Source organism: Lepisosteus platostomus, chromosome 5 (assembly GCF_059453375.1).
Source record: "Lepisosteus platostomus isolate fLepPlt1 chromosome 5, fLepPlt1.hap1, whole genome shotgun sequence".
Classification (NCBI taxonomy): Eukaryota; Metazoa; Chordata; class Actinopteri; order Semionotiformes; family Lepisosteidae; genus Lepisosteus; species Lepisosteus platostomus.
The window spans coordinates 41,329,564-41,338,278 of record NC_142615.1 but is presented as its reverse complement, the minus strand read 5'-3'; the positions used below and the strand labels follow the sequence as shown (position 1 = coordinate 41,338,278).

Genomic DNA, 8,715 nt, shown 5'->3' with positions numbered 1-8,715 from the left:
ACAAGACTGGAGCCTTAATCCAGCACCTTAGACCACTCAGCCACACTAACCACTGTGTCCTGTCTCTTTGTCTCATTACTTGCCTGAAGGAAGCCGGGTGGCTTTTGCTCTTGTCCGACAGTGGCGTTATGAATATGGAACCGACTGCACCTGCTTTTTCTGAGATGCTTCCCCTCTCATAGCGAGATCTCGACTTGTTTAACACCTCTGGATAAAGATCTTCTGTGGAGCAGGCTACAGACCTCTGGGTACAGCACCCTTGATGTCATTTTATTTCTACAGCAGCACGCATCCGGAATTTTCCGGAAACAACAAAATAGATTCAATATAAACAAGAGCACATATAACGTATTAATAGACTCGTGAGGGGCACATAAATAATACAATTACACTTTATGGAAAAAAAGATTAAACAAAGTAAATAAAAACCACAGGTCCACACAGCTTTCATGTTCCTACATTTCGAAAGTCTGTAAATATCCATTTACGTCTATTTAGAACTGTTCAAACGTAGAATTCTTTGCTGATTTAGGCAATTGATTTCCTCAATTACAGGACAGCACAAACAGTTCTTAATGCAGAAATGAAAGCCTGTCTAAATTTTCCTTTCTGTTAAAGACATTGGGACACTGATTTTTCTCCTTTGGGGAGCTAAAGAAGACTAGAGGGTGTGGCACAGTGGTAGTGTAGATGATTCTAGCTCTGAAAGTTGTGAGTTCAAATTAGGTTGGGGTCAGTTAAGAGTTCTTCACCATCTGCTGGTGCTGAACCCAGACTTCTCACCATGTAGTTGAGTTCTTCTCAATATCTCAGCATCTCCAAAACATCATGTCCAACTTTAGAGACAGCTACATCAGACAATTAAAGTTTGAGACCACTTTGTTATTACAGGTTCTAGCAAACCTGAAAGCTAAGGAGTTTCAGGTCACTTTTTTAATTAAAAAAGTGTCTGAAGCCTCTAAATAAAATTAGCCTTTTTTTAATTGTGTATGAAATTCACTCCCATGGGCTCTGAAAGGAGAAATATACTGTTGGGATCCTCGCAAGTGAAGTGTTTCTTCTTGTGGTGAAGCACAGTCATACCTGACTTGTCTGGAATGACCCAAGACAGACTTTATCCAGAAGCGACGGCACCACTCCCAGTACAATGAGAGAGAAATGCAGCATGACACAGGGAGTCAAGAGGCTCCCACAATTCACCTTTCCTCACATTACTGATTTCTTCACTGACAATTTGACCGTTTCACAGTCACAATGACCGTTTCACATTAAATAAGTTATTAAACCATCAATATTTAAGAAAAAAAATGGAACACTTTTTTTTCAATAATTGAAAAAAAACGTTCAATGCCTTGATTGCATAGAGTTTCACAGACAGAAGCAGCACGCCAGCACAACCAACATTAAAACGGAGGGCACACTATGATTTGCATTGACTCAAAAGTGATCTTGGCAGACGTCGTTCCCTGCATAACGAAAAAGGTGGCAAAGCGTATTTGGTTTGAGCGGATGCAAGAAAGTTTTTGTTTTCTGCCTTGATGTCAAGCTGACAAAGTATCTTTGAACACTTTGCTTAGTTTTTTGAGAGACTGCGCAAAAGCAACTCCCTCCCTTTTGTTAGAAGTCAGCTGAAAGGAGGTCTCAAGAGAAGCACTTGGCAGCAGTGGGATTTGAACCCACACCCCCAAAGAGACTGGAGTCTTAACCCAGTGTCTTAGACCACTCAGCCACGCTACCTTCTGTGCCCTCTCTCTTTGTCTTATTACTTGCCCGGAGGAAGCCGGGTGGCTTTTGCTCTTGTCGCCCGATTTAGTGGCGTTATGACCGTGGAACCGACTGCACCTGCTTTTTCTGAGATGCTTCCCCTCTCATGGCGAGATCACGACTTCTTTAACACCTCTGGATAAAGATCTTCTGTGGAGCAGGTTTCAGACCTCTGCGTACAGCACCCTTGATGTAATTTTATTTTTTACAGAAGCCGCATCCGGAAAGTTGTGTCTTTTACTTTTTATTTGAACAACAAAACTACATACAATACAAACAAGAGCACATATAACGTATCAAGAAAATCGTCAGGGGCACATGCTATAATACAATTACACTTTTTGAAAAACGATTACACAAGGTAAATAAAGATAAGGTCCGCACAGCTTGTTCTTACATTTAGAAAGAGTCTGTAAATACCCCTTTACGTCTATTTTGAATTGTTCAAACGTAGGACTCTTCCCAGACCATTTCACTTTATACAACATTCCTAAACGAGCATGTATCTCCTGTCTTCGAACTATTTTGGGAAGTATGGCTTATACAACACACCCACAGTATTCTAATCATGGACTGCAGATCTGTGTTATAGTTCAGTCGAATTCGAGGGATCCAGCAATTGTACTGGATTTGACTGGGATTCTGAAATGTCTCTTGCAAAGGTATTCAGGTTTGCTTGAACCTTGTGCCGTGTGCCGTGTGCCTTTACTTTTGTAAAAAACTGGTATTGGGAAAATTAAAGTCCAAACCCAAAACAGTAACATACTTATGAGTAAATGCCTCATAATAGCAAGCAAGCGCTCCTAGTTCATAAAGTTGTTTGTGTCCCTGCCTGTCACTCGGGAAACTGGGGTTTGATTACCGACGGGGAGACAGCTAGTGTTTTTACGATCAGATTCCAATCTTTAATAGTGTGCGTGAGAGTTTATGTAACTTTCCTTTTCTCACATTTTCTGACGACTATTCCGAAGGAGCGCCCTGTCAACACCTAATACTTTTTAAAAATCTGCCTGCATGTTTGATTATTTTTGTTTTATTTCGAAAAAGTTCAATATTGATCATAACTAAAGAAAATAATGATCAGAAACAGAAACAAAATGTTGAAGATGCGACTCGATCTTGAATCAGAGCTGGGTGACACGGGCTTCTGTTCTGATATGGTTGTACGAGAAACAGGAGGAATCTTATCTCTCCTATGGAGCATGAGCTGAATCAGGAATGAGACATTTCGTGTGTTTGTGCATATGTCAACGTGTGACCTACATCGTAAAACTAAAACTAAAACTAAATTAAAAACTAACATTAAGTTGTCAGAGACATTCATTTATATACAAACAAGAGACAGACAAAGCAATAATTCTACATTGATTTGTCCTGCACTGATCAGACTAATTGAAATTTTCTGATTCAGAGCCTGTGCAGCTCGTGCTAATACAACAACGCCAGTATTGAACCCTCAGCACCATACTGACTACTGAGCACAAGTTCAGCTGCTCCCCAGCTTTGTTACGCATGTTTTTTATTGCAAATGGAGCTGATCTCCAGACAGTACAGTGTTAATTAGTCAGCAGCCTCTACTAGTAATACATTGCCCCTGTCCAAATCTCTAAAGAGATATTTTTTTATTTTTTTATTTATATTTAAAGATATAATCTCTTTAAAAAAGACAAAGGGTTTGTGTGTCAATTGTTTCGATTAATTTCGAATGCAAAAAAAAGTAGTTTTCTTCCAAGAAATCACACATTTGTCGCATCCTCCATACTATACTTCTCTCTTGTAGTAGTAAAGCATTTTGATTTAAACTGAACAATATATTAAATGTTTCATTTATACACTTACGATTAACATAGGCAGCCTTGAACGGATTGCGGAAATCAAATATACAGATGGATTCAGAGTGTGCTTTCCAACTTTTGTGTAACATTTTCCTTTGATAGGGCGGAGTTGTTTTTAAAATCTGGATTAAATAAAAAGGAGTGACGTCAGTGTAAAACAGCTTTTCTTCATGGGGAACAACAGTTGTGTTCCATATTTCTAATTATTTTGGTTTCAAGATAGCAATTTAGTATGAAACATAACAGCCAGCTGGATAAATCTGTTACACGTCATTTACAATGGTCTTTCAACTAATAGCCCGTGCAGGGATCAAACCCCAACTGTTGGTACGAGTTGCGTAAGGCTCTGCAACATGCAGATGAGAAACTAACCTCTGCTTCTTCATTTTATACACAGTGAGCTATATATGCGGGCTTACTGCCCCCTGCGGGCTCTGTATTTGATTGCGGTACAAGACCGGCCATGGAGAAATGAAGTGAAGAGGGTGTGTTCATTAAAAGGCTCATAGCGTCCCTGGGAGGTCTCAAACCACCACCCTTTTGGTTAACAACCGAGCCACAAAGACTCATGTACAGCTTAACACTTCTCGGTCTCAGTGAAAGTGATACACTCTGTAAACTTTCTGGAGAATCATTTGTCAATTTCCCTACGGGATTAATAAAGTATTATCTATCTATCTTAAAGGAAAATCGCCAACAGTGGCCGATATCTATTGGAGTTTTTTTCATTCTATACTGCAATTTCTGAAAGGTACCCTGTGAAAATACGAGTTTTGACGAGAAGGGATGGACATATATGGTTAGCAGGCTTGGGGAACTGGACCTTATGGTGAAGGCTGCGGGCTCAGCATCAGCAGAACCTGGTCAGTATCGGTTGACTCCGATATACTTTGACAACTTCTGGATTTAGAGACATTTACCTTAGTGTCGGTATACTAAGATGTTTTGGTAACGAGGAAGGAGGGACAAAGCAAATTGGCAGAATGTGTGCTTTTTTGTTGACTACAAGTCCTCACATGCCAGAGGGTCAATATAAAAAAAAAACATAACAGTAAAATCTCTTGTACTTCACGATTATGAGTGCCTGTTACACGTTGTCTCACACCTCAGTGTCAGAATTGTGAGACGAGTTTTTAATCAGGAGGGAGGGCCATAGCAATTCAGCAGAAATTGCATTCACCTTTTCCCAATGCATTCTCACATGCCATTTTCTCACATGCCATGCTCAGAGGGTCATATTTTTAAAATGGTACCATAAAATGTCCTGAAGTTCAGGATTTTGACAGTCTGTTATATTGTGTCTCACACCTTGATGTCAGAAATATTAGACGATTTTAAAATCAGGAGGGAGGGCCCTAGCAATATAGCAAACATTGCATTTACCATTTGACAATGTATTCTCTCATGCCATGTTCAGAGGGTCGTATTTAAAAAACGGTACAGTACAATGTCCTGAAGTTCAGGATTTTGATAGTCTTTTCCATTGTTTCTCACACATCTGTGTCAGAAGTTTTAGACATTTTTATAACCAGGAGGTAGGTTCACAGCAATAAGCAGAAAGTGCGATCACCCTCTGCTCATCCTCAGTTAACCATATATTCTCATATGCCATGTTCTAAATGTTCCATTTAAAACTGCTATATTAAAATTTCTTGCAAAATGCAAGAGTTTGAGACTTTTTATGATCAGAAGACAAGGTCGTGGAAAATATGCAGAAAGTGCCAGTGAATTTACGTTTTGCCTTTGTCTTATTTACCCGTGGTATAACATGCCAGATTGTTTTATTGTGTTTCTGAAATGTGTTTCATACAAAAATGCAATTTGGACAGTCTCTACTTACATATTCCCCTTTACTGAGGAAATGTACAGTAATACATCCGGATAAGTATTTTTAAAAATGACTGTAGAGAGCCATCTACAGGCGAAAGACGACATAACATCACAGCAGCAGCATTTAAGATGGAACGAAAAACGCAAAGCAGCAGCTGGCGAATAAGAAGCCAACTCAGCCTCGTTAATGCAATAGCATTAGGTGAGGTGGAAAAGTATTTCTTGCTCTGAATCTTAACATTTTTATAGGAGGTGTTCTAGGACTTCTTGCCTCAAAAAAAAAAACTGCCAGTTCATCACTTATTTCTACTCCATCAATAGCAGCGGTGTTATCAGTTCTGAGCCCTAAATGTAGGTCCTGTCATCATATAAAAAGTCGAAAGTATCGACTGCATTCAACTGATAAAATGTATCTTCTATGAGAGTTATATCTTTATCCAAAATACATCGGAAACATTTGCACATTTTTTTGGGGATCCTGAAGACTGAGACTCAAAACTTTTTTTTTTTCCCTTCTTTCCAGGAGGAAGGATTTTTCAGATGCAAACATTGTTCCAAAATTAATGTACTCTCCATTGATTTTCAAATCCTCAAATTCTTCATCTGAACATCGATATTGAAATATGATATCGTACAAATTGTGGTTTTCTTTTTAAAGCAAATTTTATGCTTTAAATTAAATAAATTGTATTTATTATGAATGTGCCTGAAATGTTTCAGTACTTTAGAGGGTTCTGCCATTTTAGATATTATGCTGTGCCTGTCTGATTTATCAAATGTGTCATTTAAATCTCCCGTCATTTCTATATCAGTCTGAAGGCCTTGCACTAATCCACTAATCCAAAAATGCCAAGTTTCCCACTGGTGATACATACAAGGAAATTAATGTACATTTCCCCCCAAAATCAACAAATTTAAAATCAAATACCTCCCTCATCTGCAGGTGGAGAGAATAACGTCAGAATAAATACAGGTTTAAAAGTCAGGAGCGTTGATAGTCCTATTTTAAAATGACACTAAAATGCTCACAATATATTAAAAAGCTCTGTAAAATGCAAAAATAATAAAAAAAATTATTAAAACAAGGTAAAAAGAATTAATACACAGTTATAAAGCTCAGGAATTATCAATGGGAAGTTACAATGGGTTGATTGTGTTTCATACGATTTAAAAACATAAAATGTTTGAAAAATATCCACTTACAATATGCTAAAAATGGCAAGAAAACATTAAAACAGGTGTGTAATTTTTTTTAAAAATAAATAAAACAAGTTAAAAATAAATACTAAATGCGTTTAAAATTCAGGAATGTAATTGGTCAGATCCTTACTATGAGTGATGCTGGTCAAAAAAATATTCAATTTAAAAACGGCAAGAGCTCGTATGAAAGTTCGTAAGTATCTTTGTTATAACAGCTGCGCCAGAACTATTCAGATACATCAGAAAAGTACCTGAACTTGACTGGTTTATATTCAGTTATGTGCATTGGAACGAAAGGGAGACTTAGATGGATTTTATTAGGGTTTTAGTAATCAGAACATTTATTTTTACACGTTTATGCCTACGAGCAGAAATAACTTCCTGCTTTCAGTGCTTTTTTTGTTTCTGCTTGTAACCTCGAACAGAGAAACCCAGTACTGACTCACAGAAACACCCCGGAGTTTCTGTGTTTCTGGGATTTAAGAGAGATGTACAGTATGCAGCGGTGTTACGAGTCTGGAAGGAGGAGACACGCATTCCGCACGGGGAGCGCAGAGCAATGAGCCGCACCTGCTGCGCGCCGAGTCCTGTCATATAACCGCTGAGCGCGGACACACAGAGTCTCTAGCCAGTGTTGGAGATTTATGATTTTAACGATTTTTTGCCTTTTGAGTAAAAACTGGGTTTTCTTCCTCTAGTTAAAGTTATTGACGTTGTGGTTGCTGTGCTAGACCGTCGGGAATAGCGCTTTTATTTTTTTTTTTCTGTCAAGCAGTCTGCTGTGTACGTGAAATAAAGATAAGAGTGCTTTCTTGATACTTCACAAGAGTATACATAATTCACGAGCTGTATTTAAAAAAAATGAACTGGAAGAAAAGCAATAGGGCTGGAGTTTATAGACTGTGATGCAAATACAAGAGTAGGAGAAAAGGGTACTAGTTCAGGAGCACAACCTCCCCTGCCCATTCTCCCACCAGGGTCTGTTGTAACCCAGTGTGGAATTCAGCTCCTTACAGATCAGCTTTGGATCACTCAGCTGAGAAGCCCTGGAAATATGGGGCAAATACAGGAGATACCCACCAGACTAGAGGGAGAGTTTTTATTCCCAAGGGATGACTTGTTTTACATCATAAAGAAACAAAAACCTCTGTTCTGCTGCTCCAGGCTTGTTCCATTGGGAGCTCATGAACAGTAATTGGGGGTTGTTTCCACAAGGGGGGCTGGAGTAAGTTGATGTAAATTGTCCAGTCTTGTTGAGGGCAATAAAACTCATTAGATCTGATTTGACCAGTTAAAGTGAATTGTTCTGCTTTCTGTACAGAAGCCAATGCTCTCTTCTCAATGTGTGGGTGAGTCTGTCAGTGATGGATCACTAGCAGTCTTGCCTAGCTGTTATATTTCATCTCCTGTGACCCCATCTTCCAAAGACAACAGTCCAGTCTAGCATGGAGTGTCCCAGACTGCTCTGTCAGTGACAGTGGGAGGTTTATCTTGTCTCTTGTTCAGCCAGAATGTGACAAATAGTGACCCCTTAATGGATGGGACTTTATCTTTATACCACTTGACAATGTTACAGGTGTTGGCGGGGGGGAATCCCCAGTGATCCCACAGTCTCACATAGACAATGGCCAGTCTACACAAACCTCCAGTCAACACAGCCCTGACCCCTGTTATGTCACCCAGGTCTTCACTGTGAGAAAATTATTATTTAGATTATTCAATGGAAGTATGGAATTAAAATAGTCAAGTCTTGATAAATAGAGTATATTGTCTATTTATTATACTTTTACATTGTGACAAAAACGAATTTCAAGTCCATCATGAGCACATGCAGCATATTGAAAACAGGTCTCTGCACTGCAAAGGAATCTCAGTTCACTTATAAAAACTTTAGCTAATAAACCTGAAATTTCATTTTTTTTACTGCTTGTTCTTTAAGGTACTAACTCATTGACATTATGTAGATTAAAATAAGACTGTTCACAAAGAAAAAGCATTTATCACAAATGTATCATGCCAAATACACTCGAGTAATCAAGAGCAATTAAGAAAAAACAAAACCATCTTTTGAGGATGCCAGATAGAA

At 38.6% G+C, this 8,715-nt stretch overlaps 1 non-coding gene across 1 annotated transcript; it reads right to left on the bottom strand.

Moving 5' to 3' along the window:
- Nucleotides 1-1,655: 1,655 nt before the first annotated feature.
- Nucleotides 1,656-1,737, bottom strand: trnal-aag (transfer RNA leucine (anticodon AAG)). Its single transcript has one exon. It is a non-coding gene; the product is annotated as a tRNA-Leu (tRNA).
- Nucleotides 1,738-8,715: the final 6,978 nt, after the last annotated feature.